Raw genomic sequence first — 26,035 nt, 5'->3', positions numbered from 1 at the left:
GAAGCCTGAGATACTGTCTGCCTATGGTATGCAGAATGCACTGTGGAACAGCCGGTACACTTCTTATTGGCTGTACTGCATATACAAGAACATTTAGGGGGGAGGATGCTTGGAGAGGGGCATTCTGGGTGTCTTGCATCATAAAATTTTTGAGGTAAAAGTTAAATGATTTCAGAGGGGGCATCTATATTGGTTTCATGTTGAAGGGAGGCTTTGTCCTATGTAGTATACATTTTTGCCTTGAAAGCATTAATGTTTTTCACTTTTAAACAAGTGGTTGTTAAATGCTGGTTGCCTTGGTGACTAGTTGCCCAGCTTGCTATATTGATAGAAATATGTTGTATAGCCAATTAGTGCATCTAGGCAAGAAGTTCCACTTGCTTTTCCCCAGAACTATTTTGTATTCATTGTTACCCAGAATTTTCTGGTGCAATGGTAAGATACACACATGACATATACCCAGTGGTGGGATTCAGAAATGTTAGCAACATGTTCTCTAACTTCTCTATAATACAAAAAGATAGGAAATTTGTGCTGTGATGTTAGAACATTTACTTTTTCAGCCTCACTGGTTTAACTCCTTAAAAACAGTTGTTTATATCCAATTACAAGACTGTAGCATGCCTTGATTAAAATAAGCCTAAAGGAGCAATGTATCATACATTGTATACTCTGCTGCTGGTATAACAACAAATTGGAAACATATGGAAACTGTCCCTTAAGCAAGATTGCCTCACACAACCACTGGTTCTTGAGAACCTGGAAAATTTTAGGAACTGAGAGAACTGGCTGAATCCCACCACTAGATGTACTTTATACCATATCATGCTTTTTGCCTCCAGCACTGTGTTTAACCCTTTGGCTGCTAAGCCATTTCCCACCTGTGTGCTAAGCTGGTTTTGAGCTTTTTGTTGCAGTTCACGTTTAAACACTTTTAGAAGATTGTGTGAATAAACTATACAATATATATATATATATATATATATATATATATATATATATATATATATATATATATATATATATATATATATATATATATATATATACACATACATACACACACACACGTGTGTATATATATATATATTGTTTTTTTCAGCAGACCTAGCAGGTTCCAAATATACCATTATTATATGTGTATGTCTCAACTGTTTTTTAAAATAAAACATTTTTTTTACTCCACACTCAATAAAAATTAGTTTGTAATTTTATTTTTCTGAACTCTATCATCAAAACCTGTGTTGCTAAATATTTGCAGTAGGTAACCTGTCTAAAATAATCAGAAATCTGTAGACAACATAAGAGGACAGAAGAGCCACATGGCCCAATATTGTTTGACCAAAAATAACAAATATCAGTATAACGGAAACACTCACATTTAGTGATACACCCCTAGTGGTGTTAATGAAGCAGACTGCTGGGTGACTGTGTATGATCCCAGACTGACCTCCAATGGCTACTCATCAATCTGTAAATGGTGTAAACAGAACACTCATAACAACAATCTAAGAGTCTTTACTACTCACGACCTCACCATAACCAATATAACACGAATACACATTTAAATAATATGTACACACATAATAGAGTACAATATACCAATGAGAATCCTAAGACATACCAGCCTCCCATGAGGAGCAACTACATAGAAAATAGATCACAACACATCCATCATTCTAACGGACAACATGAAAATAATAACTACCAATATCACTCACATTATGACAATCATCATAAGAACTGGAGAAGACCTGCTGATTTCAACTCCCCTGGAAACCACCAGGCACATAATCACAACAGACATTTTCCCAATAGACCCCCATCACATTTTTATAATGATAGACGTGCCTATAACGGAAGACCAACACATAACCCCGCTCCGTCCAGGAATTGCGATACTCATAGGTCTTTTGAAACATAATAGGTTTCAACCTTTGAGATCCGATAGTCCCGAGGGCCCAAAATCAAATATTGACTCTATTACATCATATGAGGGTGAACAATGGTCCAATCCTTTTTTAGAATTGGTCCAGATCACCGACTAGAACAGTGGTCAATGTTCCCCCGACCGCCGTGCCAATAAATGCCATATGCAAACGTGGCAGTAGAGGAAAATCTACAACCACCATAAAAGAAAAACTCCTGAAATATCAAAAAGGGATTTTCAATCTTTCTGAACATGTACTCACTACTGATTTAAATTAGAGTTTTGGGCAATTCCTTGTCCTTTTGTCCATCCAATACCCCTAATATATTTCAACTTTTGGTAGATGTCAACCATTTCACTAGAAAGTTGTCTCTAGAAATATTTTGCAGAGAAAAATATTAAAAACACCAATAAAACTCCCATAGTTCTAGACAGTATGGATGAAAGGCTAAAAGATGGGTTTGTGGTATTCGAACCTGACACCCTCCTCTAACAACTCAGAGAATTATCTACACACTGATTTTAAACCAAAATCCACCTTCAATTTGGTTATACGCCAGGCAGATAAAGCGGCTGGAATTGTTCTGCAAAATATCAGGAACTATGTATTAGAAGCTGATCGTATTCTTAAAGATGCCAGCTATTATAGGGGACTACCTAGTGATCCGACCATGAGTTTTTTAAGAATACTATATTCTTTGTTACAGGAGGGTCTTGATGAAGGTATACTCACTAAAAAAGAAAGAGACTACTTATATCCAAAAGATCCTAATACAGCATTTTATTATCATTTGCCGAAAATCTATAAAAATGCAAATCCACTAAAATAATGATCTTACATTGTATTTTTCTTCCTCAGGCCATTTAGTGTCTGAAACTTTCTTCAAAAAAAGTTGATTGCAATAGCTTCTAAGATTTTACCAGCAATCATTATTTTAGTTTGAAGAAAAATGTCCCTTATGGGCAGTTTAGACGCATAAGGAGGAATTGCAGTACGAAGGAGAGCTATGAGCTACAGTCCACTATATTGAAAGATACATTTTTAGAAAAGGGATATCACTTGGATCTCATACAAAAGGGTTACCTTAGTGCCCTAAATGATGATAGAACAACATATTTCACGAAAAATAAAACTAACAAACGGAAGTAAATTAGTGATTCAAACACCCCCTTGTTTATCACCGGCTATAGTAGTCGCCATCGGGAGATAAAACGAATCATACTAAAACACTGGCCTATCATCTGCAATGACCCTTATTTGAAAAGCCATGTATCCCCTAAGCCCAGAATAGTGTATAGTAAAAAAAATTTTTTAGCACCAAGTAAGATAGTTAGAGATAAATTACCTGCCAACAATTCTGCTATGGCCACTAAAAACAACAAAACGTTTTTGGCCAATTTCGTACCACAATGTGGCTTATTCAGATGTCACAAATCGAGATGCAACATGTGTAAGGTGGTAAAAAATGGAACCAAGTTTTTCCAGTCAAATAGCACAGGGGAAAAGTTTACCATCAGAAAACGCCTGACTCGTGAATCTACATACGTGATATACCTTATACAGTGTTGGTGTGGGGCCCAATATTTTTGGCACGCACGTGCCGTAAAATAAAGACGCTGGGGTGAACACATACGTAATGTTAAAAGAAAGTTCTTAAAACATAGTGTATCAAGACACTGTACTTATGTCCATAAAGGAAGCTTTAAAACGCTCTCTATTTTTTTCTATCGAACAGATTTCTAGGAACAGCCACAACCCCATGCTTAGTCTCCGACGTAGGGAGACATACTGGATCCACAAATTACACACTTTGATTCCAGAAGGTCTCGGTGAATGTGTGGACCTAGCAGCCTTTGACTTATAAGTATTTAGTGTTGAACATGTGTGGTAACACACTCTGTTATACTGCCCCTTTATATGCTATTATTGTTAGGACATATTTTATGGCACATGACATCTTTTACCATATACACATTTCAATATTATGTCCCATGCCTTGTTTTTGCTCTCATACCCTTTCCCTATGAGATTGTGCCTGCAATCTTTTCATGCTTGCCATGTGGCTCCCCACTTGGTTTATGGATCACTTCGTATTACACATAATACACATTTACACTTTATACACGTGACTATTGTCACGCTATTATGAGGGATCCCATATCCCTCCAATTAGGCTATGAGGGCACATGTGGTTATAGGGGCTTGGCCCCACATTACCAATTGTTAGTATAGTCACATTCCCTATCCCTTATACCCCTCTCCTCTTAGATACCACCTCCCCTAGGTTTACTCCCCAGCCTCTCTTATCTTTTTCCATTGGGCATCACTTCTGACCATATTAGCTCACGGTACTTACACCATTTAGACATAGGTAGCTCACTAGTACCTCTATCTAACATGTCTACTTCACTCATTTACACAACCCTGCACTCCCCCCCCCCCCCCCCCCCCTAGCTCGGACTATTCTCTATAATTGAGAGTCCCCATATACTTCTGCCTTATAGTATCACTTCACTATATATATATATATATATATATATATATATATATATATATATATATATATTTTTTTTTTAAATATATATTTATTGGTAGAATACATGAGGGGTACAGAAAAAAGAAAAGGACAAAAAAAATAAACAAGGAGGGTATTTTACATGACGAATATACATATTTAAGGATTATAAATAAACATTTTCGGCTAGTAACATAATAACATAGACCTTTCCTGCTAAGTTATACTCCAGCCAGTTAACCATAAACTTGCATAAAGACATATAAGTGCTAACTCAATCCTTCAAATCCCATACCTTCGTCAGTAACCCAGAAGTACAATAATTCCTTCCCTACATGGATAATATTTCTCCAACATAGGTGTGTCCGGTCCACGGCGTCATCCTTACTTGTGGGATATTCTCTTCCCCAACAGGAAATGGCAAAGAGCCCAGCAAAGCTGGTCACATGATCCCTCCTAGGCTCCGCCTACCCCAGTCATTCTCTTTGCCGTTGTACAGGCAACATCTCCACGGAGATGGCTTAGAGTTTTTTAGTGTTTAACTGTAGTTTTTCATTATTCAATCAAGAGTTTGTTATTTTCAAATAGTGCTGGTACGTACTATTTACTCAGAAACAGAAAAGAGATGAAGAATTCTGTTTGTATGAGGAAAATGATTTTAGCAACCGTAACTAAAATCCATGGCTGTTCCACACAGGACTGTTGAGAGCAATTAACTTCAGTTGGGGGAACAGTTTGCAGTCCCTTGCTGCTTGAGGTATGACACATTCTAACAAGACGATGTAATGCTGGAAGCTGTCATTTTCCCTATGGGATCCGGTAAGCCAAGTTTATTACGATTGTAAATAAGGGCTTCACAAGGGCTTATTTAGACTGTAGACTTTTTTTGGGCTAAATCGATTGATATTAACACTTATTTAGCCTTGAGGAATCATTTATTCTGGGTATTTTGATATAATAATATCGGCAGGCACTGTTTTAGACACCTTATTCTTTAGGGGCTTTCCCAAAGCATAGGCAGAGTCTCATTTTCGCGCCGGTGTTGCGCACTTGTTTTTGAGAGGCATGGCATGCAGTCGCATGTGAGAGGAGCTCTGATACTTATAAAAGACTTCTGAAGGCGTCATTTGGTATCGTATTCCCCTTTGGGTTTGGTTGGGTCTCAGCAAAGCAGATACCAGGGACTGTAAAGGGGTTAAAGCTTTAAACGGCTCCGGTTCCGTTATTTTAAGGGTTAAAGCTTCCAAAATTGGTGTGCAATATTTTCAAGGCTTTAAGACAAGGTTAAGATTCCTAGGATTCTATCCTTCCTTCAAGAAGGATTGGAAAAGGGTTTATCGGCAAGTTCCCTGAAGGGACAGATTTCTGCCTTGTCGGTGTTACTTCACAAAAAGCTGGCAGCTGTGCCAGATGTTCAAGCCTTTGTTCAGGCTCTGGTTAGAATCAAGCCTGTTTACAAACCTTTGACTCCTCCTTGGAGTCTCAATTTAGTTCTTTCAGTTCTTCAGGGGGTTCCGTTTGAACCCTTACATTCCGTTGATATTAAGTTATTATCTTGGAAAGTTTTGTTTTTAGTTGCAATTTCTTCTGCTAGAAGAGTTTCAGAATTATCTGCTCTGCAGTGCTCTCCTCCTTATCTGGTGTTCCATGCAGATAAGGTGGTTTTACGTACTAAACCTGGTTTTCTTCCAAAAGTTGTTTCTAACAAAAACATTAACCAGGAGATTATCGTACCTTCTCTGTGCCCGAAACCAGTTTCAAAGAAGGAACGTTTGTTGCACAATTTGGATGTTGTTCGCGCTCTAAAATTCTATTTAGATGCTACAAAGGATTTTAGACAAACATCTTCCTTGTTTGTTGTTTATTCAGGTAAAAGGAGAGGTCAAAAAGCAACTTCTACCTCTCTCTCGTTTTGGATCAAAAGCATCATCAGATTGGCTTACGAGACTGCCGGACGGCAGCCTCCCGAAAGAATCACAGCTCATTCCACTAGGGCTGTGGCTTCCACATGGGCCTTCAAGAACGAGGCTTCTGTTGATCAGATATGTAGGGCAGCGACTTGGTCTTCACTGCACACTTTTACCAAATTTTACAAGTTTGATACTTTTGCTTCTTCTGAGGCTATTTTTGGGAGAAAGGTTTTGCAAGCCGTGGTGCCTTCCATTTAGGTGACCTGATTTGCTCCCTCCCTTCATCCGTGTCCTAAAGCTTTGGTATTGGTTCCCACAAGTAAGGATGACGCCGTGGACCGGACACACCTATGTTGGAGAAAACAGAATTTATGTTTACCTGATAAATTTCTTTCTCCAACGGTGTGTCCGGTCCACGGCCCGCCCTGGTTTTTTTAATCAGGTCTGATAATTTATTTTCTTTAACTACAGTCACCACGGTACCATATGGTTTCTCCTATGCTAATATTCCTCCTTAACGTCGGTCGAATGACTGGGGTAGGCGGAGCCTAGGAGGGATCATGTGACCAGCTTTGCTGGGCTCTTTGCCATTTCCTGTTGGGGAAGAGAATATCCCACAAGTAAGGATGACGCCGTGGACCGGACACACCGTTGGAGAAAGAAATTTATCAGGTAAACATAAATTCTGTTTTTATTATATGCTATGCAGACAACATAGCATAAGCAATGAAGAAAAAAAAAGGGGGCGGGGAAATCATATTTACTTCTCTTATACAGCGCTTAGTAAACCAAAGGTAACTCTTTTCTAATTATGGCATTCATTACATACTATGTAGATCTGAGTGGATATATAATTTTCTTTTGCATATCCAATAGCTGTGAATATATAAATATTTCCCATTTTTTAACCCCTTAATGACAACTGACGTACCAGGTACGTCATGCATTAACAAGCAGTTAATGACAATGGACGTACCTGGTACGTCAGTTGTCTAACAGAGTGCTGGAAGCGATCACAAATGCTTCTAGTAGCTCTGAGGGTATTGCAGTGATGCCTCGATATGGAGGCATCCTGCAATACCACTTTACAAGCCCCCGATGCAGAGAGAGCCACTCTGTGGCCCTCTCTGCACCGGTAGCGATAGTGCCGGGTGTGAGGGTGCGCGTGCACGATGCGCGCGTGCACGTGTGTGCGCGCGCACCCATTAGCCACACTGACACCAATGAATGAGGGCAGAAAGGGGGAAAAAAAGGGATTTTTAAAAAAAAAAAAATATATAAAAGGATCTGGGTGGGGGTGGGGGTATTGTGGGGGGCTGCTACACTACAGAAATAGTTTAAGTAAAAAATAAAATAAAAATACTTTTTTGGGGGTTTTTGGGGCCAAACTGGGTACTGGCAGACAGCTGCCAGTACCCAAGATGGTGGTAATTAGGTAGGGGAGAGGGTTAGAGAGCTGGAGGGGGGATCAGGGAGGTTGGGGCTAAGGCAGGGGTCCATCACAGCTAAAATACTTTATTATTTTTATTTAAAAAAAACCAAAAAAAAAAAACCTCTTATTTAGTACTGGCAGACTTTCTGCCAGTACTTAAGATGGCGGGAACAATTGTGGGGTGGGGGAGGGAAGAGAGCTGTTTGGGAGGGATCAGGGGGTGGGATGTGTCAGGTGGGAGGCTGATCTCTAAAATTAACCCTGCAAGCTCCCTACAAGCTACCTAATTTAACCCCTTCACTGCTGGGCATAATTAACGTGTGGTGCGCAGCAGCATTTAGCGGCCTTCTAATTACCAAAAAGCAACGCCAAAGCCATATAAGTCTGCTATTTCTGAACAAAGGGGATCCCAGAGAAGCATTTACAACCATTTGTGCCATAATTGCAGAAGCTGTTTGTAAATAATTTCAGTGGGAAACCTAAAGTTTGTGACAAATTTTGTGAAAAAGTGAACTTTTTTTTTTTTATCGCATTTGGCGGTGAAATGGTGGCATGAAATATACCAAAATGGGCCTAGATCAATACTTTGGGTTGTCTTCTAAAAAAAAATATATACATGTCAAGGGATATTCAGGTATTCCTGACATATATCAGGGTTCCAATGTAACTAGCGCTAATTTTGAAAAAAAGTGGTTTGGAAATAGCGAAGTGCTACTTGTATTTATTGCCCCATAAATTGCAAAAAAAGCAAAGAACATGTAAACATTGGGTATTTCTAAACTCAGGACAAAATTTAGAAACTATTTAGCATGGGTGTTTTTTGGTGATTGTAGATGTGTAACATATTTTGGGGGTCAAAGTTAGAAAAAGTGTGTTTTTTTCCATTTTTCCTCATATTTTATTTTATTTTTTTTTAGTAAATTATAAGACATGATGAAAATAATGGTATCTTTAGAAAGTCCATTTAATGGCGAGAAAAACGGAATATAATATGTGTGGGTACAGTAAATGAGTAAGAGGGAAATTACAGCTAAACACAAACACTGCAGAAATGTAAAAATAGCCATTGTCATTAAGGGTAAGAAAATTGAAAAATGGTCCGGTCATTAAGGGGTTAAAGAATCTATCAACTTCCTTAGTTTTATCTATCTCCAATAGACATTGTTCTATCGTCAATAGTTTAAAAATATGATTCTTTACTTCCTATACAGCAGGCAGTTTTTTCGAGATCCATGTTTTCAATAATAAAAACCTAGCCGTCCCAATAACTAATTCAATAAATTCCTTATTATTGACCTTTTCTTTTTTATCTGGCGGGAGCAAAAAGAATACTAAGGCTCGATAAATCTTAATCTCTTTTTTTTTTTTTAAATTCTTGATAGCCAGAAACTCATTCTATTCCAAAATTGTTTAATTAATGTGCATTCCCAAAAGTAGTGCACAATATCAGCCCCCTTACTGCCACATTTGACACATTTATCTTGTGTTTTGTTATTCCATCTTGCCATGATAGAGGGGGTAAGATATGCTTGATTTAGTATATTAATATGTGCTTCTCTAATGTTGGTAGGAATGAAGATCTTATTAGTTCTCATGATACTACTTTGTATGTAATCTTCATTACATTCTGTTAGTCCCTTCAGATGCCATTTCTTGACAATCAATTGCAGATTTAAATTGCCCTCCTGTCTTAATGACTCTCTCTATACCATTTTTTTATGGAAAAATGTTCCGTTTTACATAGATCCAGGATATGCGTAAGTAAAGGCCAACCCCATTCATTATTTTGATTGTGTAGTAGTTTGTTGACGAGATCTCTTAATTGTAAGTAAGCAAAGAAATCTTTGCTAGGGAGGTCAAATTCACCTCTTAGCTCTTCAAATGTTTTGATCTGTGCTGTATCCGAAGTAAAATTAATCATTTGACTAATATTTATTAAATCCTTTCTTTTCCATCTATGAAAAACTGCAGATTTTAATGCTTCTGGAAACGGAGGATAGCCGGTTATTGTTAAGAAATTAGAGACTGTAAAATTAACTTTTAATTTCTTACAATATTGTTGCCAGGCTTTGATAATACCGAAATATGAGCTGAATTTTTTAATCTTCTGAGGGATATCTTTAATTTGCGTATGTAATAGCGCTTTGAGTGTATAAGGTTTCACAATCTCTTCTTCTAATAGTTTGTCTGTAAAATATTCATCTATTAGCCATTCAGCTGCAATTTTGACCAGACATGCTAGATTATAATTCCCAATATCTGGTAGTGCATAGCCCCTGTATTCTTTTGAATATGATAGAATTTTTAATGATATCTTTCTCCTTTTATTTCCCCACAGAAATTCTGTTATATTTTTATTAAATACTGTAATATCTGTCTTCTTTAACAAGAGAAGTAGATTCTGTAATTTATATAGGATCTTAGGGAAGATGATCATTAGAGTTAATGGCAAGTGTTTCCAGGCGTTTAGCTGGAGATATATCTTCTGAAGGATTGAGGTTAGATTTAAATCATACCAACATTTTGGATTCTTACTTAAATTGATGCCTAGATACAAAATTTGGTCCACGACTTTAAATGGGCTTTCTTCTGTTATGTGTGATCAGTCCACGGGTCATCATTACTTCTGGGATATAACTCCTCCCCAACAGGAAATGCAAGAGGATTCACCCAGCAGAGCTGATATAGCTCCTCCCCTCTACGTCAGTCCCAGTCATTCTCTTGCACCCAACGACTAGATAGGATGTGTGAGAGGACTATGGTGATTATACTTAGTTTTTATGACTTCAATCAAAAGTTTGTTATTTTACAATAGCACCGGAGCGTGTTATTACTTCTCTGGCAGAGTTTGAAGAAGAATCTACCAGAGTTTTTTACTATGATTTTAACCGGAGTAGTTAAGATCATATTGCTGTTCTCGGCCATCTGAGGGAGGTAAAGGCTTCAGATCAGGGGACAGCGGGCAGATGAATCTGCATTGAGGTATGTAGCAGTTTTTATTTTCTGAATGGAATTGATGAGAAAATCCTGCTATACCGTTATAATGACATGTATGTATACACTTCAGTATTCTGGGAATGGTATTTCACCGGAACTACTCTGTTAAAGGTCACTAATCCTTTTAATAAATATTATCATGTTAAACGTTTTTGCTGGAATGTAGAATCGTTTACATTGCTGAGGTACTGAGTGAATATATGTTTGGGCATTATTTTCCACTTGGCAGTTGTCTGCTTTAAATTGTGACAGTTTCGTTTCTCCTCACTGCTGTGTGTGAGAGGGAGGGGCCGTTTTTGGCGCTCTTTTGCTACGCATCAAAAATTTCCAGTCAGCTACTATTATATTTCTTGCATGATCCGGTTCACTGACAGATCTCAGGGGTCTTCAAACTTCTTTGAAGGGAGGTACATTCTCTCAGCAGAGCTGTGAGAATTTTATATTGACTGTGAATAAAAACGTTACTCTATAATTTTTTATGTCAAATTTAGTTATTGTTATTTACTAATGGGAACAAACCTTTGCTAAAAGTTGGGTTATTTTAAAGTCGATGCTATAACTGTTTTTCAGTTCATTATCTCAACTGTCATTTAATCGTTTAAGTACCTCTTTGAGGCACAGTACGTTTTTGCTAAAAAAGATTATAACCAGGTTGCAAGTTATTGCTAGTGTGTTAAACATGTCTGACTCAGAGGAAGATATCTGTGTCATTTGTTCCAATGCCAAGGTGGAGCCCAATAGAAATTTATGTACTAACTGTATTGATGCTACTTTAAATAAAAGTCAATCTGTACAATGTGAACAAATTTCACCAAACTGCGAGGGGAGAGTTATGCCGACTAACTCGCCTCACGCGGCAGTACCTGCATCTCCCGCCCGGGAGGTGCGTGATATTATGGCGCCTAATACATCTGGGCGGCCATTACAGATAACATTACATGATATGGCTACTGTTATGACTGAAGTTTTGTCTAAATTACCAGAACTAAGAGGCAAGCGTGATCACTCTGGGGTGAGAACAGAGTGCGCTGACAATACTAGGGCCATGTCTGATACTGCGTCACAGCTTGCAGAGCATGAGGACGGAGAGCTTCATTCTGTGGGTGACGGTTCTGATCCAAACAGATTGGATTCAGATATTTCAAATTTTAAATTTAAATTGGAGAACCTCCGTGTATTACTAGGGGAGGTCTTAGCGGCTCTCAATGATTGTAACACCGTTGCAATACCAGAGAAACTGTGTAGGTTGGATAAATACTTTGCGGTACCGGCGAGTACTGACGTTTTTCCTATACCTAAGAGATTAACTGAAATTGTTACTAAGGAGTGGGATAGACCCGGTGTGCCGTTCTCACCCCCTCCAATATTTAGAAAGATGTTTCCAATAGACGCCACCACTCGGGACTTATGGCAAACGGTCCCTAAGGTGGAGGGAGCAGTTTCTACTTTAGCTAAGCGTACCACTATCCCGGTGGAGGATAGCTGTGCTTTTTCAGATCCAATGGATAAAAAATTAGAGGGTTACCTTAAGAAAATGTTTGTTCAACAAGGTTTTATATTGCAACCCCTTGCATGTATCGCGCCGATTACGGCTGCGGCAGCATTTTGGATTGAGTCTCTGGAAGAGAACCTTAGTTCATCTACGCTAGACGATATTATGGACAGGCTTAGAGTCCTTAAACTAGCTAATTCATTCATTTCGGAGGCCGTAGTACATTTAACCAAACTTACGGCTAAGAACTCTGGATTCGCCATACAGGCACGTAGAGCACTGTGGCTAAAATCCTGGTCAGCTGATGTTACTTCTAAGTCCAAATTACTTAATATACCTTTCAAGGGGCAGTCTTTATTTGGGCCCGGTTTGAAAGAAATTATCGCTGACATTACAGGAGGTAAGGGCCACGCCCTACCTCAAGACAAAGCCAAAGCTAAGGCTAGACAGTCTAATTTTCGTCCCTTTCGGAATTTCAAAACAGGAGCAGCGTCAACCTCCACTGCACCAAAACAGGAAGGAGCTGTTGCTCGTTACAGGCAAGGCTGGAAACCTAACCAGTCCTGGAATAAGGGCAAACAGGCCAGGAAACCTGCTGCTGCCCCAAAGACAGCATGAATCGAGAGCCCCCGATCCGGGACCGGATCTAGTGGGGGGCAGACTTTCTCTCTTCGCCCAGGCCTGGGCAAGAGATGTTCAGGATCCCTGGGCGCTGGAGATCATATCTCAGGGATACCTTCTAGACTTCAAATTATCTCCACCAAAAGGGAGATTTCATCTGTCAAGGTTGTCAACAAACCAGATAAAGAAAGAAGCGTTTCTACGCTGTGTACAAGATCTGTTATTAATGGGAGTGATCCATCCAGTTCCACGGTCGGAACAAGGACAAGGGTTCTACTCAAACCTGTTTGTGGTTCCCAAAAAAGAGGGAACTTTCAGGCCAATCTTAGATTTAAAGATTCTAAACAAATTCCTAGAGTTCCATCGTTCAAAATGGAAACTATTCGGACAATCTTACCTATGATCCAAAGGGGTCAGTACATGACCACAGTGGATTTAAAAGATGCTTACCTTCACATACCGATTCACAAAGATCATCAACGGTATCTACGGTTTGCCTTCCTAGACAGGCACTACCAGTTTGTAGCTCTTCCATTCGGATTGGCTACGGCCCCAAGAATCTTCACAAAGGTTCTGGGTGCCCTTCTAGCGGTACTAAGACCGCGAGGGATTTCGGTAGCTCCGTACCTAGACGACATTCTAATACAAGCTTCAAGCTTTCAAACTGCCAAGTCTCATACAGAGTTAGTTCTGGCATTTCTAAGGTCGCATGGATGGAAAGTGAACGAAAAGAAGAGTTCTCTTTTTCCTCTCACAAGAGTTCCATTCTTGGGGACTCTTATAGATTCTGTAGAAATGAAGATTTACCTGACAGAAGACAGGTTAACAAAGCTTCAAGATGCATGCCGTGTCCTTCATTCCATTCAACACCCGTCAGTAGCTCAATGCATGGAGGTGATCGGCTTAATGGTAGCGGCAATGGACATAGTACCTTTTGCACGCCTACACCTCAGACCGCTGCAATTGTGCATGCTAAGTCAGTGGAATGGGGATTACTCAGATTTGTCCCCTACCCTGAATCTGAATCAAGAGACCAGAAATTCTCTTCTATGGTGGCTTTATCGGCCACACCTGTCCAGGGGGATGCCATTCAGCAGGCCAGACTGGACAATCGTAACAACAGACGCCAGCCTGCTAGGTTGGGGCGCTGTCTGGAATTCTCTGAAGACTCAGGGATTATGGAATCAGGAGGAGAGTCTCCTTCCAATAAACATTCTGGAATTGAGGGCAGTTCTCAATGCCCTTCTGGCTTGGCCCCAATTAACAACTCAGGGGTTCATCAGGTTTCAGTCGGACAATATCACGACTGTAGCTTACATCAACCATCAGGGAGGGACAAGAAGCTCCCTAGCAATGATGGAAGTATCAAAGATAATTCGCTGGGCAGAGTCTCACTCTTGCCATCTGTCAGCAATCCACATCCCGGGAGTGGAGAACTGGGAGGCGGATTTCTTGAGTCGCCAGACTTTTCATCCGGGAGAGTGGGAACTTCATCCGGAGATCTTTGCCCAAATACTTCGACGTTGGGGCAAACCAGAGATAGATCTCATGGCGTCTCGCCAGAACGCCAAACTTCCTCACTACGGGTCCAGATCCAGGGATCCGGGAGCGGTTCTGATAGATGCTTTGACAGCACCTTGGAACTTCGGGATGGCTTATGTGTTTCCACCCTTCCCGCTGCTTCCTCGATTGATTGCGAAAATCAAACAGGAGAGAGCATCAGTGATTCTAATAGCGCCTGCATGGCCACGCAGGACTTGGTATGCAGATCTAGTGGACATGTCATCCTGTCCACCTTGGTCTCTACCTCTAAGACAGGACCTTCTGATACAGGGTCCATTCAAACATCAAAATCTAACTTCTCTGAAACTGACTGCTTGGAAATTGAACGCTTGATTTTATCAAAGCGTGGTTTTTCTGAGTCGGTTATTGATACCCTGATCCAGGCTAGGAAGCCTGTTACCAGAAAGATTTACCATAAAATATGGCGCAAATACCTATACTGGTGCGAATCCAAACGTTACTCCTGGAGTAAGGTTAGGATTCCTAGGATATTGTCTTTTCTACAAGAAGGTTTAGAAAAGGGTTTATCGGCTAGTTCTTTAAAGGGACAGATTTCAGCTCTGTCCATCTTGTTACACAGGCGTCTGTCAGAAAATCCAGACGTCCAGGCCTTTTGTCAGGCTTTAGCTAGGATCAAGCCTGTGTTTAAAGCCGTTGCTCCGCCATGGAGTTTAAACTTAGTTCTTAACGTTTTACAAGGTGTTCCATTTGAACCCCTTCATTCCATTGATATAAAATTGTTATCTTGGAAAGTTCTGTTTTTAATGGCTATTTCCTCGGCTCGAAGAGTCTCTGAGTTATCAGCATTACATTGTGATTCTCCTTATCTGATTTTTCACTCAGATAAGGTAGTTCTGCGTACTAAACCTGGGTTCTTACCTAAGGTAGTTACTAACAGGAATATCAATCAAGAGATTGTCGTTCCATCCTTGTGTCCAAATCCTTCTTCAAAGAAGGAACGTCTTCTACACAATCTGGATGTAGTTCGTGCCCTCAAGTTCTACTTACAGGCAACTAAAGATTTTCGCCAAACTTCTTCCCTGTTTGTCGTTTATTCTGGACAGAGGAGAGGTCAAAAAGCTTCTACTACCTCTCTCTCGTTTTGGCTTCGTAGCATAATACGTTTAGCCTATGAGACTGCTGGACAGCAGCCTCCTGAAAGAATTACAGCTCACTCCACTAGAGCTGTGGCTTCCACTTGGGCCTTTAAGAATGAGGCCTCTGTTGAACAGATTTGCAAGGCTGCAACTTGGTCTTCGCTTCATACTTTTTCCAAATTTTACAAATTTGACACTTTTGCTTCTTCGGAGGCTATTTTTGGGAGAAAGGTTCTTCAGGCAGTGGTTCCTTCTGTATAATGAGCCTGCCTATCCCTCCCGTCATCCGTGTACTTTTGCTTTGGTATTGGTATCCCAGAAGTAATGATGACCCGTGGACTGATCACACATAACAGAAGAAAACATAATTTATGCTTACCTGATAAATTCCTTTCTTCTGTTGTGTGATCAGTCCACGGCCCGCCCTGTTTTTAAGGCAGGTAAATATCTTTTAAATTATACTCCAGTCACCACTTCACCCTTGGTTACTCCTTTCTCGTTGATTCTTGGTCGAATGACTGGGACTGACGTAGAGGGGAGGAGCTATATCAGCTCTGCTGGGTGAATCCTCTTGCATTTCCTGTTGGGGAGGAGTTATATCCCAGAAGTAATGATGACCCGTGGACTGATCACACAACAGAAGAAAGGAATTTATCAGGTAAGCATAAATTATGTTTTTATACGAGTCCTTATATTTGTTGAGCCATTAGAGTTCTGATTTATTAATAACTTTATAGCCTGAAAAAGAGCTATATAGTTCTATAATTTCCATTAATTTTGGGATATTGGACTTACTATTTCTTAGAAAAATCAGGATATCATCCGCATATAGTAGAATTTTTTCTTCTATTTTTAAATAAAACTCCTTGTAATGCCTGGCGGATTTTAATCGCTAACAACTCAATCGATAAGTTAAATAGGAAGGGAGATAGAGGGCGGCCCTGTCTAGTGCCTCTTTCCAATATTATTTCTTCCGAATCTATCCCATTCACCGAAATTTGAGACCGGATTATTATAGATAGTTTTAATAAAATTCACGAATAGACCTAAGGAACCAAATTTGAGCAGAGACATAAAAAGATGGTCCCACTGCACTGCGTCAAAAGCTTTTTCAGCGTCTAGAACTACTATAGCAGCGTCCTGATTTAGTTTGAGGTTTCTCCGATTGATTCGACAATTCTTTAAAATATTCAATAATGATACATGCTTTACGAATATTTACTACAGAGCTTCTACCATTCATGAAACCCATCTGATTGGGGTGTATAATATTACCCATAATATTTTTTAGTCTTTCTGCTACTATCGTAGCCAAAATCTTATAATCTACATTAAGTAGAGAAATAGGTCTGTATGAATCTACTCTCTCAGGATCCCTTCCCTTTTTGAAAATCATAATTGTAACCGCTCTAGAGAAGTTCTTTGACATTGCGCCATTCTCTATGTAGTAGAAGTTGAATAATCTAGTCAGATATGGGATAATTTCTTTATTTAATATTTTATAAAATTCGGCTGGGAGCTGGTCTGGTCCAGGGGCTTTATTTAATTTAGCTTTATTTATTATTCCCTCTACCTCTTCTTCTAAAATTGGTGAGTTAATCTTTTCAAATTCATCTGCTGACAGACTTGGCGTTACAATAGTTTCCCAGAAAGATTCCTTCTTAACAGTATCAACCTCACAAGTACTGTAAAAATTTTGAAATGTATGGGGAAAGGTCTCGTTAATCTCTGTGGGATTATGTAGGAGTGTGTTATCTACTCTTATTGCCGATATTATAGTATTTTTCTTTTCAGATTTCACTAGTCTAGCTAAATAACCACCTGTTTTATTCCCAAATTTCATATATTTTGCCTTATTTTTTTTTAAGATCCTCTCTAGTTGTTTCTCGTAAATAGAATAAGTCTCTTTCCTGTTTCGCCTGTATATATTTTAACCAATTATTCTTTGATCCACACTGAAGATATCTATTGAACATATTACTTAATTGGTTAGTAAGTTGTTTTTCTATCTCCTTTCTTTTTTCATAAATCTAGTCATGAAGCTTATTATTTCTCCCCTTAATACAGCTTTTGCTGTTTCCCAAAGAGTTTCTAATCTATCTTCATATTCTCTGTTTAAGTTTAGAAAAATATGCCATTTTTCTTTTAACATAGCTACAAAGGATGAATTTTTTAACATATATTTGGGGAAATAAAAAGAGTTTCTTTTATGACTACTAGTTTTTATATTGTCTAATGAAAATTCTAGTGTGATGGGTGCGTGGTCAGAGATTGCAAAATCCTTTATATTAGACTTAGGTTCTATTTTAAGAATAGAATCAGATACTAAGAAATAATCAATCCTAGAGAGTGATAATGATTTAGAAAGACATGTAAATTTTTTAACGTCAGGGTACTGAGCTCGCCAAATATCAGATACTTTGAGTGCTTTTTTAAATGTGTGTAAAATTCTCATTTCCTTCGCTATTCTATAGTCCTTCCCTCTACCTTTTGTGCTTTTCCTATCTATCGGAAATTTAGGCGTTAGGTTGAAGTCACCGGCTATTATTAAGTTTGTCTCTATGTGACTCAGCAGTAATGCTTGAAGTTTCCCCCAGAAGTCCATATCTAAATTATTTGGGCCATAGACATTGCATATGGTATATATCTTCTTCTTAATTTCTATTTGCATTATAAGAAAGCGGGCGTTTACATCTAATTTTACCTCTAAAATTTTATAGTCTAAATTTTTACTCAACAGAATAGCGACTCCTTTTTTCCTTTCTGTGCATGGTGTAACTACTATTTATTTTACCCAATTCATTTTCAATTTAGCTGCTTCTGCTGCCGAGAGTCTGACCTCTTGCAATAATGCAATATCAGTATTGAATTTTATCAGATGTTTAATAATTGTCTTTCTTTTGATCGGTGAGACAATTCCCCCAACATTCCAAGATGTAAGATAGATTGACTGTTTTAAACCTGGAGCCATATCATTTTATTAGTGATATAACCACCTTAGTTACTCTATTACTATTATTAAATCTTTGTCTATCGAGAAGGCTGAGGGGGAAGGAAAAAGAAGAAAGAGAAGAGGAAAAAAAAATAAAAAAATTAATAATATAGAAAAAAAAAAAAATCGTTTAGCACCATCTGGATATACTTTATTGTGACTTTCATAACCTTGTTGCAAGATATTGTGTAGCTTCTTCACTTGTCTGGAAAGATTTAAAACCTTCCTTATCCCCCATCTTTAAAATCGCAGGGTAAATTACAAACGCTTGTATTCCTTTTTGGATAAACTGTGAACACAACTGGGACATTACTTTACTTTTATTGGAAGTTTCCAAAGAAAAATACTGAAAGATAAGAATCTTCCTATCCTCCAGTGTTAGCGGTTCTGAAAGTTTTTTTTAATAATATTTTAGAATTTCTAGTTTGTCTTTATAGTTTAAAAATTTAGCTATTACAGGTCTGGAAAAAGATCTATTTGTATGCTCTTCTGTTACCAGCTGTTTATTTAGGCCTAATCTATGTACTCTTTCAATTATAATTTCTGGGCCATCCCTTAATATTCCTAGTCGTTTTTGGATTTCCTTTGAAATTAATGCCTCTAGATCTGCGTTTGTAAATTTTTCTGGTATGCCTATAAATCTTAAATTGTTCCTTCTCGATCTGTCTTCTGCTGAATCAACTCTCTCTTGTAGTTTTGTAATTTGCCCTGAAAGTGTGTTACTTTTAATGCCCAGTTGATCCTCTAAGTCAGAGATTCGACTTTCTATCTCTCCTAACCTCTGATTAAATTGTTTTACTTCATTTGAAATTGCTGAAAGTTCTAACCTTAATGTGTCAAACTGAGGCATCATTAGGGCTGATATCTGATTTATTAACAGTTGTGTGTCTGTTAGCATGCGTTACAGTCAGGCTTTCTGAGCTTTCTTGTGTTTGTTCATTAACAGTTTTATTCCTATTTCTCTCTATTTTTAGCTGCCATAGTGATTGGTGATTTATCTTTCAGATTATGGACAAATCTGTCCATTTATCTTAATCTGCTCCCTTAAAATGGGGGTTATCAGTGTAAGTGAGAAAAAAAAAAGTGAGTGTTTCAAGTGAAGCAGTGAAAAAAGAAAAAGGGGAGACTCCCCAGTAGGGGAGAGAAAAAAAAAAAAGTGGAAGGTTCTTGGAGGTCAAGAAGCGACCTCTAACAGACGTGACAAGAGTGATAAATCTCAACAAACAGAAAACTGCACAATAACCCTATCACTTCACTATATTTTATTTACACTGTTGCTATACTTCATTCCTTGGTTATTTTCATTGATATATACACACTGTATTATGTGATAATGTGAACATATGCTGACATTGCACCACTATATCAACCTCCTTTAGCTAGGCCAATAAGGATCAAGGCTTTTAGGTAACCACCCCTACCCGACCCCCTATACACAGCCCTGGATTATATATTATAGTTATCTTCTCTCAGTTCCATTTTTTATTTTCCTTACACCTAACGCAATGTCCACTTTTTACTATCATATCACTACACACCATTTTTGATCATAGTATCTAGTAATATGTTTGAGTATAGATGTAGTGAGCAAACCATATAAAATGTATAATTTGTTTTGTGCAATATATTGTGCTTAGTCTAGCTCTCTCGGAGTATATATATATACACCTATTTGGTTATCAAAGGGTACCCCCTATCACCTCTCTTTCCTAAAATAATCAGAAATTGAGAAAATGTCTGTTTTTTTTACTGTTTATTGCCGTTGTGTTATTTTGATAGACTATTACAAAAAGCATCTTTGAATTTAATGTATTGTTGCCAGCAATTAAACAGCTTCAGCTGCCTGGGAAGTTAAGGTATGACAACAAAACTGTATATTTTAGAAACTACACCCAGCTGCATTAAATGAGGTCTTATTTGTATCTGTATCACAAATCTGAAGTGTGCAACAAATAAGCGAATTACAAAATGTATGCTTACCTGATAAATGTCTTTCTTTCCGGATATGGAGAGTCCACAACGTCATCAATTACTAGTGGGAATATCACTCCTGGCCAGCAGGAAGAGGCAAAGAGCACCACAGCAAAGCTTTTAAGTGTCACTCCCCTACCCATAATCTCCAGTCATTTGACCGAAGGGAAATGGAAAAAGGAATAACTCAAAGGTGTAGAGGTGCCTGAGGTTTAGCCAAAAATAACAGTCTCCAAATAAGGTTGGGGTCGTGGACTCTCCATATCCGGAAAGAAATTTATCAGGTAAGCATTCATTTTTGTTTTCTTTCCTAAGATATGGAGAGTCCACGTCATCCGTTACTAGTGGGAACCAATACCCAAGCTGGAGGACACAGGTGACTAGTGACTAGGGAGGGCGAGCAAGAAAGGCAGACCTAAACAGAAGGCACCACAGCTTGATGAACCTTTCTTTCAAAAGAAGCCTCAGCCGAGGCAAAAGTATCAAATTTGGAAAAAAAAGTGTGCCTAGAGGACCAAGTTGCAGCCTTGCAAATCTGTTCAACAGAAGCTTCATTTTTGAAAGCCCAAGAAGAGGAGACAGCCCTAGTGGAATGAGCTGTAATTCTCTCATAAGCAAAACAAATAATACTTCTCAACCAGAGTGAAGGAGAAGTAGCAGTAGCCTTCTGACTCTTACACTTTCCTAAGAAACAAACAAACATGGCAGAAGACTGGCGAAAATCCTTATTCGCCTGAAGGTAGGATTTTAGAGCACGCACAACATCTAAGTTGTGCAACAGACGTTCTTTATGAGAAGGAGGATTGGGAGAGAGAGAAGGAAAAACAATTTACTGATTAATATTTCTATCCGAAACCACTTTAGGGAGAAATCCCAACTTAGTACCCAAGATCGCCTTATCCACATGAAAGATAAGGTAGGGCGAATCCCACTGCAAAGCTGAGAGCTGAAGTGATCGCAACAAGAAACAAAACCTTCCAAGATAACTTAAGATCTATGGAATGCATGGACTTAAACAGAGCTTGCTGCAAAACTTAAAGAACAAGGTTAAAGGGCCATAATACCCAAATGTTTAAACACTTGAAAGTGATGCAGCATAGCTGTAAAAAGCTGACTAGAAAATATCACCTGAATATCTCTATGTAAAAAAGAAAGATTTTACCAAAAGTTTCTCAGTAGCCACATCCCATTTGTAAAGGACTTCTAAGCAGCAAATCAGTATGTCTGTCCCGGGACAGCGGAAGGAGCGAGCATTCGTGCACACTCATCTTATTTCCCTATTCAGTATAAGGAATTTTACAATGAAATCTCATGAGATCACAGTAAGAGTTCATGACCTCAGCACTGCTGATGCCGATTGGCTGCTGTTCATTTCTTCATTTTTTTTTATTTATTTTTTTACCTGCAGCTGAGTATAACTTTTTACACAGAACTTACTCTGCTGAGCTGAGGAAATTGTGAGGTAAAATATCTTCCTTTTTTTTTTCTTACATAGAGATGCTCAGGTGATATTTTCCTGTCAGCTTTTTACAGTTATACTGCATCTGTTTCAAGTGATTTAGCATATGAGTATTATGTCCCTTTAAGGCTTCAAGGTGGAGCAACAGGTTTAAACACAGGCCTGATTCTAACCAGGGCCTGACAAAAAGATTGAAAATCTGGCACATCCGCCAGACGCTTGTGCAACAAAATAGATAACACAGAAATCTGATCCCTTCAGAGAACTGACCGACGATCCTTTCTCCAGACCTTCCTGGAGAAAAGACAAAATTCTAGAAATCCTGACCTTGCTCCAAGAGTAGCCTTTGGATTCACACCAATAAAGGTATTTACGGCATACTTTATGGTAAATCATTCTAGTAACAGGCTTGCAAGCCTAGATCATGGTCTCAATGACCGACTCAGAAAAACCACGCTTAGACAGAACTAAGCGTTCCATCTCCAAGCAGTCAGCTTCAGAGAAACAAGATTTGGATGGAGGAATGGACCCTGAGTTAGGTCCTTCCTCAGAGGTAACATCCAAGGTGGCAGAGATGACATCTTCACTAGATCTGCATACCAGATCCTGCGAGGCCATGCAGGAGCTATAAGAATTACTGATGCTCTCTCCTGTCTGATATGAGCAATGACTCGTGGAAGGAGCGCAAACGGAGGAAACCGGTATGCTAGACCGAAATTCCAAGTAACCGCCAGAACATCTATCGGGGCGGCCTGCGGATCTCTTGATCTTGAACCATACCTTGGAAGTTTGGCATTCTGCCGAGACACCATCAGATCCAACTCCGGCACCCCCCATTTGAGGGTCAACCTGGAGAAAACCTCCGGGTGGAGAGCCCACTCCCCAGGATGGAATGTCTGTCTGCTCAGGAAATCCGCTTCCCAGTTGTCCACTTCTGGAATGTGGATGGCAAATAGACAACAATTGTGAGCTTCCACCCACTGAATAATCTGTGCCACCTCCATCATGGTTTAGGATATCAGAGTTCCTCTGGTGGTTGATGCAAGCCACTGAGGGGATATTGTCCGACTGGAACCTGATAAACCAGGCTAAGGACAACTGAGGCCAAGCCATCAGAGCATTGTAAATCGCTCTCAACTCCAAGATGTTCATGGGGAGAGCAGACTCCTGAGTCCATAGTCCCTGTGCCTTTGAGTCCCAGAAGCGTCCGTGGTCAGAATCACCCAGAAAGGTCTCGGGAAGCAAGTTCCCTGAGACAGATACTCCTGAGAAAACCACCACAGGAGAGAGTCTGTCGAATGGTCTCCGTTCCATTGTCTAAGCATGCATAACTGCAAAGCTCTCAAATGGGATCGAGCAAAGGGAATGTCCATGGAAGCGACCATCAGACCAATTACCTCCTATACATTGAGCTACTGATGGCTGAACAGTAGACTGTAGAGAAAAGCAGGAGAAGAGAATTTGGGATTTTTTGACCTCCGTCAGAAATTTTTTCATAGATAGGGAATCTATTATGGTTCCTAAGAAAACTACCCTTGTAGCTGGAACAAGGGAACTCTCTTCCAGATTCACTTTCCATCTCTGTATGAAAGTTTTCTTAATGAAAAGATAGCACTTGAACCAATATTTTGTCCAGGCAGGGCGCCACTGCAATTCCCTGAGACCTAATCACTGCCAAGAGAGCCCCCAGAACCTTTGAGAAAATTCTGGGAGCTGTGGAAAGGCCAAACGGAAGAGCCACACACTGAAAGTGTTTGTCTAGAAAGGCGAATCTTAGGAACTTGTGATGATCCTTGTGGATGGAAACATGAAGATACGCATTCTTCAGGTCTATGGTTGTCATGAACTGACCCTCTTGGACCAGAGGAAGAATGGAACGAATGGTTTCCATTATGAAGGACGGTACTCTGAGAAACTTGTTGAAACACTTTAGGTCTAGAATGGGTCAAAGTTTTTTTTTTTTGTTTTTTTTTTTTGGTAACCACGAACAGATTTGAATGAACCCTAGGCTCTTTTCCCTTACTGGAATATCACTCCCAGGGAGGAAAGGTCCCGAACACATTTCAAGAATGCCTCTCTCTTTATATCTGGTCTGCAGATAACCTTGAGAGGTGGAATCTGTCCCTAGGAGGGAAAGTTTTGAATTCTATCTTGTAACCCTGAGATACTATGTCCACAGCCCAAGGATCTGGGACATCTCATATCCAAGCCTGATAGAACAGAGAAAATCTGCCCCCCCACTTGATCCCGGACCGGGGGCGGACCCTTCATGCTGATTTAGATTCAGCTGCAGTTTTTTTTTAGATTACTTCGCCTTGTTCCACTACTGATTGAATTTCCAAGAAGACTTGAACTGTTCCTGCTTGGAAGAGGGAGAGGAAAATTTTCCTTTGAAGTTACGAATGGAGCGAAAATTACTTTGACGTCCTTTAGGTCTATTCTTCTTGTCCTGTGGTAGAAAAGACCATTTTCCACCAGTAATATCAGAAATTATTTCTGCTAGACCAGGTCCAAACAAGGTCTTACCCTTGAAAGGAAGTGCCAAAAGCTTGGACTTAGAGGAAACATCTGCTGACCAAGATTTTAGCCACAACACCCTGCAAGCTAGCACGGCGAAAACAGATATCTGGGCTCCCAGTTAAATAACTTGCATGGTAGCATAAGAAATAAATGAATTGGCTAGCTTGAGAGCCTTAATCTTGTCTTGGATCTCCTCCAAAGGAGTCTCTCTACCTGAAGTGAATCAGACAAGGCATTGTACCAAAAAGATGCTGCACTTGACACCGTGGCAATACAAACTGCAGGTTGCCATTGAAGACCTTGATGAACATACATCTTCTTCAAATAAGCCTCCAGCTTTTTGTCCATTGGATCCTTAAAAGAGCAGCTGTAGTCCTTAGCAGAGTAGAAATAGCCCCTTCTACTTTAGGCACCATGCGCCATGAATCTTTAATGGAGTCAGCAACAGGACGGGGGAAAAAGGAATCCCTGGTTTCTCCCATTCCTGTGCAATAATCTCCGTAGCATGGTCTGGAACAGGAAACACTTCCTCAGTGGAAGGAGCATCAAAGTATTTATTAAGTTTACTAGATTTCTTAGGGTTGACAATGACAGGAGTATCAGTCGTCCAAAGTAGCCCAAACCTCCTTTAACAATACACAAAGGTGTTCAAGCTTAAAAGGACAATGAACGCAAATTGTTTCTTTCGTGATTCAGATAGAGCATACAGTTTTAAGCAACTTTCTAATTTACTCCTATTATTAATGTTTCTTCGTTCTCTTGCTATCTTTATTTGAAAAAGAATGCATCTAAGCTTTTTTTTTGGTTAACAATGGACAGCACTTTTTTATTGGTGGATTAATTTATCCACCAATAAGCAAGAACAACCCAGGTTGTTTACCAAAAATGGGCTGGTATCTAAACTTACATTCTTGCATTTCAAATAAAGATACCAAAAGAATGAAGAAAATTTGATAATAGGAGTAAATTAGAAAGTTACTTAAAATTTCATGCTCTATCTGAATTGTGAAAGAAAAAATTTGGGTTCAGTGTCCCTTTAAATCTGAAGGATACTACTTCAGCATCAGATGAAGGAATTATACTGTCCGAATCTGAGATTTCACCCTCAGAGGTTGGCACAGAAACCTTACTATCTGAATCTCTAATTTTCCTCTTGCGTCTTCCCTTTAGCATAGGAAAAGCAGATAATGCCGCAGATACCGCAGGAGATACCTGTGCAGCAAAATCTGCAGGCAAATAAACTCCTCCAGGAGGCTGAGAGCAACTGCAGGGTACTATATGAGACACCATTGAGGCTTGGAACGTTTGAGGAGAAAGCTGTGGCATTGCCTGAACAGCATCATCCTGAGAGACATGAGGCTCATAGGGCAATAACTTTTCTTTACATTGTAGTGTTCTAGCTAAACATTTGGAACAAAATTGCAAAGGAGAAACAATTTGTGCCTCAAGACATAATAAACAATTATTAAACATGACATTTTCCTCCATGACATTTTCCTCCATGTCCTTCTTGAAAATTTTAACCCAAAAGGAAA

General features: G+C 39.3%; 1 protein-coding gene across 1 annotated transcript in view; it reads left to right on the top strand.

The window, feature by feature from the left end:
- The window catches only part of DDA1 (DET1 and DDB1 associated 1), an 82,951-nt gene that overhangs the window by 37,656 nt on the left and 19,260 nt on the right, over positions 1-26,035 (top strand). The gene's annotated exons all lie outside the window — the stretch shown is intronic.

Source organism: Bombina bombina, chromosome 2 (assembly GCF_027579735.1).
Source record: "Bombina bombina isolate aBomBom1 chromosome 2, aBomBom1.pri, whole genome shotgun sequence".
In the NCBI taxonomy this organism is placed as follows: Eukaryota; Metazoa; Chordata; class Amphibia; order Anura; family Bombinatoridae; genus Bombina; species Bombina bombina.
Note: the sequence above shows the minus strand (reverse complement) of the source record. Positions and strands in the feature narration are given on the sequence as shown.